This window comes from Zalophus californianus, chromosome 7 (assembly GCF_009762305.2).
Source record: "Zalophus californianus isolate mZalCal1 chromosome 7, mZalCal1.pri.v2, whole genome shotgun sequence".
NCBI classification, from domain to species: Eukaryota; Metazoa; Chordata; class Mammalia; order Carnivora; family Otariidae; genus Zalophus; species Zalophus californianus.
In genome coordinates, this window is record NC_045601.1 from 78,816,640 (window position 1) to 78,825,675 (window position 9,036).

Consider the following 9,036-nt stretch of genomic DNA (forward strand, 5'->3'; position numbering starts at 1 on the left):
GAGGCTCCACAGCGCCGTGGTACGCGGGAGATTTCTTTTGGAATGAACTGCTTTCTGCCAGTTCGATCTTGGGAGTTTGTAATTTCTCGAGTTTCAGTTTCATTGTCTTTAAAGTATATGGATAATACATTTCACATTTGCAGTATGGTTTTAAGTGCTTGCCATATGGGAAGCAAAGAAAAAATAATTGATAGCCAATACTAGTAATAGATCTGACATAATTTCGGCTCTTGAATTTTCTCTAACGTCTCTAGAATGGTTCTCGCTTTGAATACGGACAGGAGAGACTCAACAGGTATCAAAGTACATTCACCATGAACATTGTTGGTCCAGTACAACTTAGATCTTATCTGTACTCCTTTCTTGAGAGAACAACACAAACTTCAACCCATTGATCCCCATTAGGGGGTATTTCTTCTTACCACTAAGCATGTAAAAGGTATTTTTACACAGAGAGTACCCCTTTTGTCCCATGAGGAAAAAAAAAACCCTTTTTAAAATAACTAATTAAAAAAAGAAAGACAACCAATCTCTTGAAAGGAGACTGAAAAAGCCAACTGACAATCCTCGTGAAGTTCGTTCTCTATCAGGTTTCTCTTATTTTTGGCTAGTAAGATAAAAAATTCAAGTAAATCAGATGGTACCCCCTTCACTCTTTCATTTGGTTCATATCTGGGTTAAAGTAATTTTGTATCTATTTTGATGTTTATTGTTAGCTAAAACCGATTATGTGATTTTTTAATTCAAGAACTTTTCCTCTGTAAATTTTTTATAATTTTAAACCCCCAAAGTAATGTTTCTTGAATTTGATGGAAAATTCTTTTTCCCTAATGATAAATGTGGAACAATATAATCTCCAAAATGAATTATTGAATGAATGAATGTCATTAGTACAAAGCAACAGGGGTTTTAAGTGCATATAAGTATTTAGGATAAGAATAGGTTAAAATAAATGGGAAAATGAGTAAATAGTACGGGGATAATTGATTAGTTATATGAAAAAATAATTGATCTGTATCTTACATCATACACTGAAAGTAAAATTCAGATGAGATAAAAAAGAATTGGAAGAAGAAAAAGGTGAACATAAATATACCGGAAAATGGAAGAACTTAATATCTACCTACCATCTATCTATCATCTTTTATCTGTCATCTCTCCATCCATCCATCCATTCATCCATCATATATATCTATCTACCTACCTGTTATCTGTCAATCTATTATCTATCCATCCATCCTATCTACCTATCAGTTATCCATTTCTCTATTATCTATACATCCATCCTATCTATCACTTAATCTGTCTGTGATCTATCCATCCATCCATCATATCTATTTAACATCTATCTATCGTCTATCTCTATCTATCTAATTATGTGTGGACTAGAAAAAAATGGAAGAACTTTCTAAGCACAATTTCAAATCTGGCAACCATAAAGGTTTAAAGAATTTTACTACACTAAAAAAATTTCAGTATATAAAATAAAACAGAAAGGTGGGGGGGCAAAAAGATTGGGAAAAATATTTGTATAAAAGGCTAATAACCTTAATGTTTAGAGAACCCTTACCAGAAAAAAATAAAAGAAAAATGGATAATGAACACAAGCAAACTGTCAGCTAGGCCTGTTGTAACAACATACTACAGACTAGGTGGCTTAATAGAAATTTATTTTCTTACGGTTCTAGAGGCTAAAAGTCCAGGATCAAGATGTCCACAGTTTTAGTGTTTCCTGAGGCCTCTCTCCTAAATTTGCAGACAGCCGTCTCATTATGTCTTTCCATGGCCTTTCTTATGTTGGCAAGCATCCCTGGGGTTTCTACCTTTTCTTGCAAGAGCACCAGTCCTACTGATTTGAGCTCCATGCTTGTAACCTAATTTAAACTTAATTTCTTCTTTAAAGGCTCTATCTCTAAATACAGTCACAATACAGGGGATAAGTACTTCAACATATGAATGAGAAGGGGGAGACACATAATTCATACAACACAAACCAATAAAGCAGAAATACTATAGTCTGTATCATGAGGGAAAAATGAAAAATGTTTATTTTCACCAGTAGTTAAAGAAATGCAAATTTAATTATAGTGAACTAACTTTTTTTGGATCAATCATTTTGGAAAATAATAAAGGCATAGGAATAAAGATGGAATAGAAAAAAAGTAATTTTGAAAGAAATGAAATTGTTCTTGGTGACAGAACTATATAGTAAATAAAAGAGAAGGATAAGCCAAAGATGACTGTGAGGTTTTCAGCCAGGATAACTGGGAGAATAAATGAGGATGATGGAGTTTATTCAGCTTATAAGGACTTGGTTCTCCCTCAGGGTCAAGGCAAAGCTTCTAGCAACCATTTTTAGTAAGATGACTCTCTCCACAACTTGTTTGGATCTGTAATAGGCACCCTATTCAAGCTAAGCCAGTTAGAGGTGGGTTTTTTTTTGGCTTTGTTTATTTGTTTATTTTGGTTTTTAGCATTGGAATTTATATTTACTCCAAATTTAAAAAATTAAGTCTCTCAGATGGTGGACCATGACATGCATTCTTTTTTCTTTTATTTAAATTCAGTTACCCAGCTTATAGTATATCATTTGTTTAAGATGTAGTGTTCAATAATTTATAAGTTTCATATCACACCCAGTGCTCATCACATCTCATGCTCTCCTTAATGCCCATCACCCAGTTACCCCATCCCCCTGCCACCTCCCCTCCAGCAACCCTCAGTTTGTTTCCTATAGTTAAGAGTCTCTCATGGTTTTTCTCCGTCTCTGATGACTTCCCATTCAGTTTTCCCTCCCTTCCCCTACTCTGCCCTGTTTCTTATATTCCACATATGAGTGAAACCATATGATAATTGTCTTTCTCTGATTGACTTATTTTGCTCAGCATAATATCCTCCAGTTCCATCCACATCAATATAAATGGTAAGCATCCTTTCTGATGGCTGAGTAATATTCTATTGTGTGTATATACTATTCATCTGCCGATGGACATCTTAGCTCTTTCCACAGTTTAGCTATTGTGGACATTGCTGCTATGAATGTTGGGATGCAGGTGCCCCTTCAGATCACTACATTTGTATCTTTGGGGTAAACACCCAGTAGTGCAATTGCTGGGTCATAGGGTAGCTCTATTTCAACTCCCTGAGGAACCTCTACACTGTTTTCCAGAGTGGCTGTACCAGCTTGCATTCCTACCAACAGTGTAAGAGGGGTCCCCTTTCTCCACATCCTCAACAACATCTGTCGTTTCCTGACTTGTTAGTCTTAGCCATTCTAACTGGTGTGAGGTGGTATCTCATTGAGGTTTTGATTTGTATTTTCCTGATGCCGAGCAATGTTGAGCACTTTTTCATATGTCTGTTGGCCATTTGGATGTCTTCTTAGCAGAAATGTCTGTTCATGTCTTCTGCCAATTTCTTTTTTTTTTATAAAAAATTATTTACTCTTCTCATCCCCACATTTTAGGTAAATGGTGTCATTTTTAAAAATTTTATTGTGTTATGTTAATCACCATACATTACATCATTAGTTTTTGAGGTAGTGTTCCATGATTCATTGTTTGCGTATAACACCCAGTGCCCATTTCTTGATTAGATTATTTGTTCTTTGGGTGTTGAGTTTGATAAGTTCTTTATAGATTTTGGGTACTAGCCCTTTATCTGATATGTCATTTGCAAATATCTTCTCCCATTCTGTCAGTTGTCTTTTGATTTTATCAATGGTTTCCTTTGCTGTGCAAAAGCATTTTGTCTTGATGAAGTCCCAATAGTTCACTTTTGCCTTTGTTTCCTTTGCCTTTGGAGACGTGTCTAGCAAGAAGTTGCTGTGGCGAAGGTCACAGAGGTTGCTGCTTGTGTTCTCCTCTAGGATTTTGATGGATTCCTGTCTCACGTTTAGGTCTTTCATCCATTTTGAGTTTATATTTGTGTGTGGTGTAAGAAAATGGGCTGCAAGGGTGGTTCACAATTCATAAATCAGTCATGATACATCACATTAATAAAAGAAAGGACAAGAACCAGACGATCCTCTCAATTGTTGCAGAAAAAGCATTTGACAAAATACAGCATCCTTTCTTGATTAAAACTCTCCACAGTGTAGGGATAGAGGGAACATACCTCAATATCATAAAAAAGCCCACAGTGAATATCATTCTCAATGGGGAAAAACTGAGAGCTTTTCCCCTAAGATCAGGAACACAACAGGGATGCCCACTCTCACTGCTGCCGCTCAACATAGTACTAGAAGTCCTAGCCTCTGCAATCAGACAACCAAAAGAAATAAAAGCCATTCAAATTGGCAAAGAAGCCAGACTTTCACTCTTGGCAGATGACATGTTACTTTATGTGGAAAACCCAAAAGATTCCACCCCAAAATTGCTAGAACTCATACAGGAATTCAGCAACGTGGCAGGATATAAAATCAATGTACAGAATTTAGTTGCATTTCTATACACTAACAATGAGACAGAAGAAAGAGAAATCAAGGAATCAATCCCATTTACAACTGCACCAAAACCCATAAAATACCTAGGAATAAACCTAACCAAAGAGGTAAAGGGTCTATACTCCAAAAACTACAGAACTCTTAAGAAAAAAATTGAGGAAGACACAAAGAAATGGAAAAACATTCCATGCTCATGGATTGGAAGAATAAATATTGTTAAAATGTCCATGCTACCCAGAGCAATCAACACGTCCAATTCAATCCCTACCAAAATACCATCAGCATTTTTCACAGAGCTGGAACAAATAATCCTAAAATTTGTATGGAACCAGAAAAGACCCAGAATAACCAGAGGAATGTTGAAAAAGAAAACCAAAGCTGATGGCATCACAATGTCAGACTTCAAGCTCTGTTATGAAGCTGTAATCATCAAGACAGTATGGTACTGGCACAAAAACAGAAACATGGATCAGTGGAACAGAATAGAGAACCCAGAAAGGGACTCTGAACTCTATGGTCAACTAATTTTCAACAAAGCAGGGAAGAATATCCAATGGAAAAAGGACACACTCTTCAATAAATGGTGATGGGAAAATTGGACAGCCACATGTAGAAGCATGACATGCATTCTTATATACATATAAAACCTTGAGAGATATAGATTGGCCATTTTCCACATATTATTTCTAGTAGGGAAGCAGAAAATGACAGTGTATAGAGAAAGGGAGAGAAAATGAGAGAGAAAGAGATGAAATCATACATTCAGAGAGAAAGAGAGGAGTTGGAGGAAGAGTTTAGATACAATTCCAATCTCTGTTTCTAGAATTTTCCTTAGGCCTGGTTTCATTCCTGCACTGGAGTTCTATAAAATATTCCTGTATCCTTGTCATAAAATCTCCCCACCTTTTTTGTTCTTTTTTCAGAAGTAGCTTGACTGACTTTTTATGTTATCTTAAAAATGAAAATATTTTCTGACAATAGTGGATAAGAGGAGAAGAATTCGAAGCTGACTTGTATAGTTTTTAGCCTTAAATAATTTATTGAGCTCTACACAAAGTGGATCATTAGGTAAAAGCCCAAAGCTTCACCCTTTGAGAACATTTTGCTCTCCATTGTCCTTCAAGGACACACTGAGTAATGCTGTCATGCAGTTGTTTTCCATTTCTGACTGAACTTGCCTTATTGAGCCTACCTATCCATAAATCTATACACAAGGGCTGAGGCTTTGTCCTCCTCTTTTAACTGTTCTTACAAGCTGATGGTATTCTAGTGCAATCTTGGTATGTGGAATGGGAATCTGGGATACCCCCTCATGCAGCATGCCTTCGGGTCTTGCTCATACTTGGTGTCCCAGATGTACTATTTTCACCTTTTGTTGGATTTCTGCTGGGCTGTCTGCCTGTATGATTTGGAGTGTCTGACAGGACCCAGCTTATGATGGCAGTTCCAAACATCTAAAAAACCAAAATTGTCAGAAGAGAATGGACTAATATATTCCAAATACTAAGGGGAAAAAATAAATTAACCTAGAAGTGTGTGTTAAACTGTTCCTCAAGAATCAAGGAAAATAGATTTTCAGACATACAAAAACTTAAAGGAGTTTACTATCTATAGACTCTTAACTAAAATATTATCATAGAATATGCGTCTGTGATATTACTAAGTCCAAAAGGAAAGCATGGCATGGAAGAAACAGCAATAATCACAGAAATTGATAACATATGTCAAAAAATTTAATTATTTTTCTTTTTTTTAAAAGATTTTATTTATTCATCTGAGATACAGAGATACAGAGAGAGAGAGAGAGAGCATGAGTAGGGAGAGAGGCAGAGGGAGAGGGAGAAGTAGGCTCCTCGTCGAGCCAGGAGCCCGATGCGGGGCTCGATCCCAGGACCCTGGGACCATGACCCGAGCCGAAGGCAGACGCCCAACCATCTGAGCCACCCAGGCGGCCCCCAAAAATTTAATTATTGAAAATGATTTCTTATTTGTGTGTGTGTGGTTAAAAATTGAAACTAAAAAAATACAGACAATTATAACAAAAGAGGAAAGACATTCATGGCATCTGGTTAAAGTGTCTTAGGGTCCTTGGCTTGTTAAAAAAGAGGCTGGTGGAAACTGAATTACATTGTACTTTGTTAGAATGCTTTGTAGTTAATTACCTATGGAAAATATATAAGTAAATGAAGAGATCAAAGGAGGCCGAAAAGAAGGCTCAAAGAGGTAGGAGGAAGATTAAGATAGCACAATGTTATGAACCACAGGATGTAAAACTTTCAAAAAAGGAAAGGTGATTAATAATGCCAAATGATACAGACAGGTAAAAAGAAAAATCGAGGGTATAGACATCTATTGAATATAATATTTAGAAGGTTATTAGTGACCTTCAAAGAATTGATTCATTGGGAACCGGTTGCCAAAGTGTTAAGGGATGAGTGAATGACTAAAAAAAAGACAGATAAATATTCAGTACTATCAGAAGGTTTTTTTGTTTTGTTTGTTTTTTAAGAAAAAGGAATTGGATTCATCCTTTCCAGAAATGAAAATAATATCCTACCTTATCTTATAAATACCCCAGACACTGGAAATAGTTCTCTTTTCTCATTATTTCCAGGTTTATTTTTTGCTTTCTTACGGGTTAAAGATGTTTAACTTCTGGTACCTTAAATGATACAGGTAGAAACAGGATATTGGGCATAGAGTATGCTGTGTCCATAGGGACTTTTGACAGTCAGCTTTATTTACTTCTTTCCCCTGCACATCTGACACAGACTTCCAGAGTCTAATAAGTATATCTTTATCTTATCTAAATTAGTACAGAAAAAGTATTCTCAAGTACATCTCTACTCTCTGAGGGTAAAGTCTTAAGATAGTAATAAAAAAGTTTATTTTTCTTAAGGAAAAAGTAATTATTCCTGGCCTTAGTTTTCAGAGGAAATTTAAGTTCTTTGTGTAAAATAAAGACTTTAGAAATCCATTGTTGCATATTGAAATGAACATCTATCCTTGTTCAGTGAAAGCATAGAAATAAGTCACTTACCAGTATATAAAATGAAAAACAGTTTAGTTCAAAGACATTGGATTTACCATAGTAAACAATGTTTGAATATTATCGTTACTTTAAAAATGACAGACGGTCACTTGCAGGAGAGAAATAATTTGTTGCAAGTTTGAAAGAAAATGGATTATTCAAGATGTCATTTCATGAAAAGGAAATAATGTCTTTGATATTCAAAGCGCTGAAAAAGAATTTAACGTACTTTGCTAGAGAAACCAGCGATATACTTAATGGTTAGAAAAGATAGGGTTTTAAGAAAAAAATTACCTTGTTTTTTTCTTCCATCACAGAAAGGAGATTAGATATTTGAGGCAAATTGCGCGGAATTCAGGGAAAAAGCATATACAAATCAGATGATATAAGGTAAAATTAGTAAAGCTAAATATATACAGATTGTTAAATGATAATGGAGACAAGTCATGCTTAACATAACTGCATTTAAAAAAAAAACTATAGTCACATACATTACATCCCAGTACTTACTAATCTTATAAACATAACTGCATGTTAAAATTAGAGTACACTGTTGGTGGGAATGTAAATTGGTACAACCATTATGGAATTTCCTCAAAAAATTAAAAATAGAACTACCATTTGATACAGCAATCCCATTTCTCCACTGTCATTGCTCTACTCTACCACTTACCTACCCCAGTACAGAGAACTGAAGACTAATGATCTTGGTCTTAATGCAAATAACATGGCTTCACAGTCACAAATTAGGAATAGAGCACTGGCCCAACTGTTTTATTTCCGGTATAAGAGAGATGGCCTTCATAATTAACTATTCAAAAGCAAAGACATCATTTTTAGGAGATGTTTCAGCCTTTAACTTGATGTACCTATCAATTTATGTAGTAGTTGACTTACTAGGTGGCTTATAATACATTAACAGTTCGCAATGTTTTATTCTTGGAAGATTTAACAAGAAATTGTATTTGTTAAAATTAAGTATTCTAACTCAACATGGATCGACCTAGAGGGTATTATGCTAAATGACATAAGTCAGACAGAGAAAGACAAATACCATATGATTCTACTCATAAGTGGAATCTAAAAAACAAACAAATGAAACCAGAAACAGACCTATAAATAGGATAAACTGATGGTTGCCAGAAGGGAGATGGGCAAAATGGATAAATGGGAGTGGGGGATACAGGCTTCTAGTTACGGAATGAGTAAGTCACAGATGTAAAAGGCACGGCATAGGGAAAATGGTCAATGGCATTGTCATAGCATTATATGGTGACAGATGGTAGCTACACTTGTAATGAGCATAGCACAGTGCTTAAACACGTCCAATCACTATGTTGTACACCTGAAACTAATGTTAACATTGTATACTGAAGTGTAAAAAAAAAAAAAAGGATCTGAGACCTTAAAAAAAATTAAATATTCTATAGTTGTTATGATACTTTTAAGGCCAAATTGGGTATTAGGTGATACAATGCCTGATTGTAATTATTACAGCCTAGCTTTAATATCAGAATTGTTTGCTTTTAAAGATTGGTATAAAATCTCTGTCTGTCTCTGT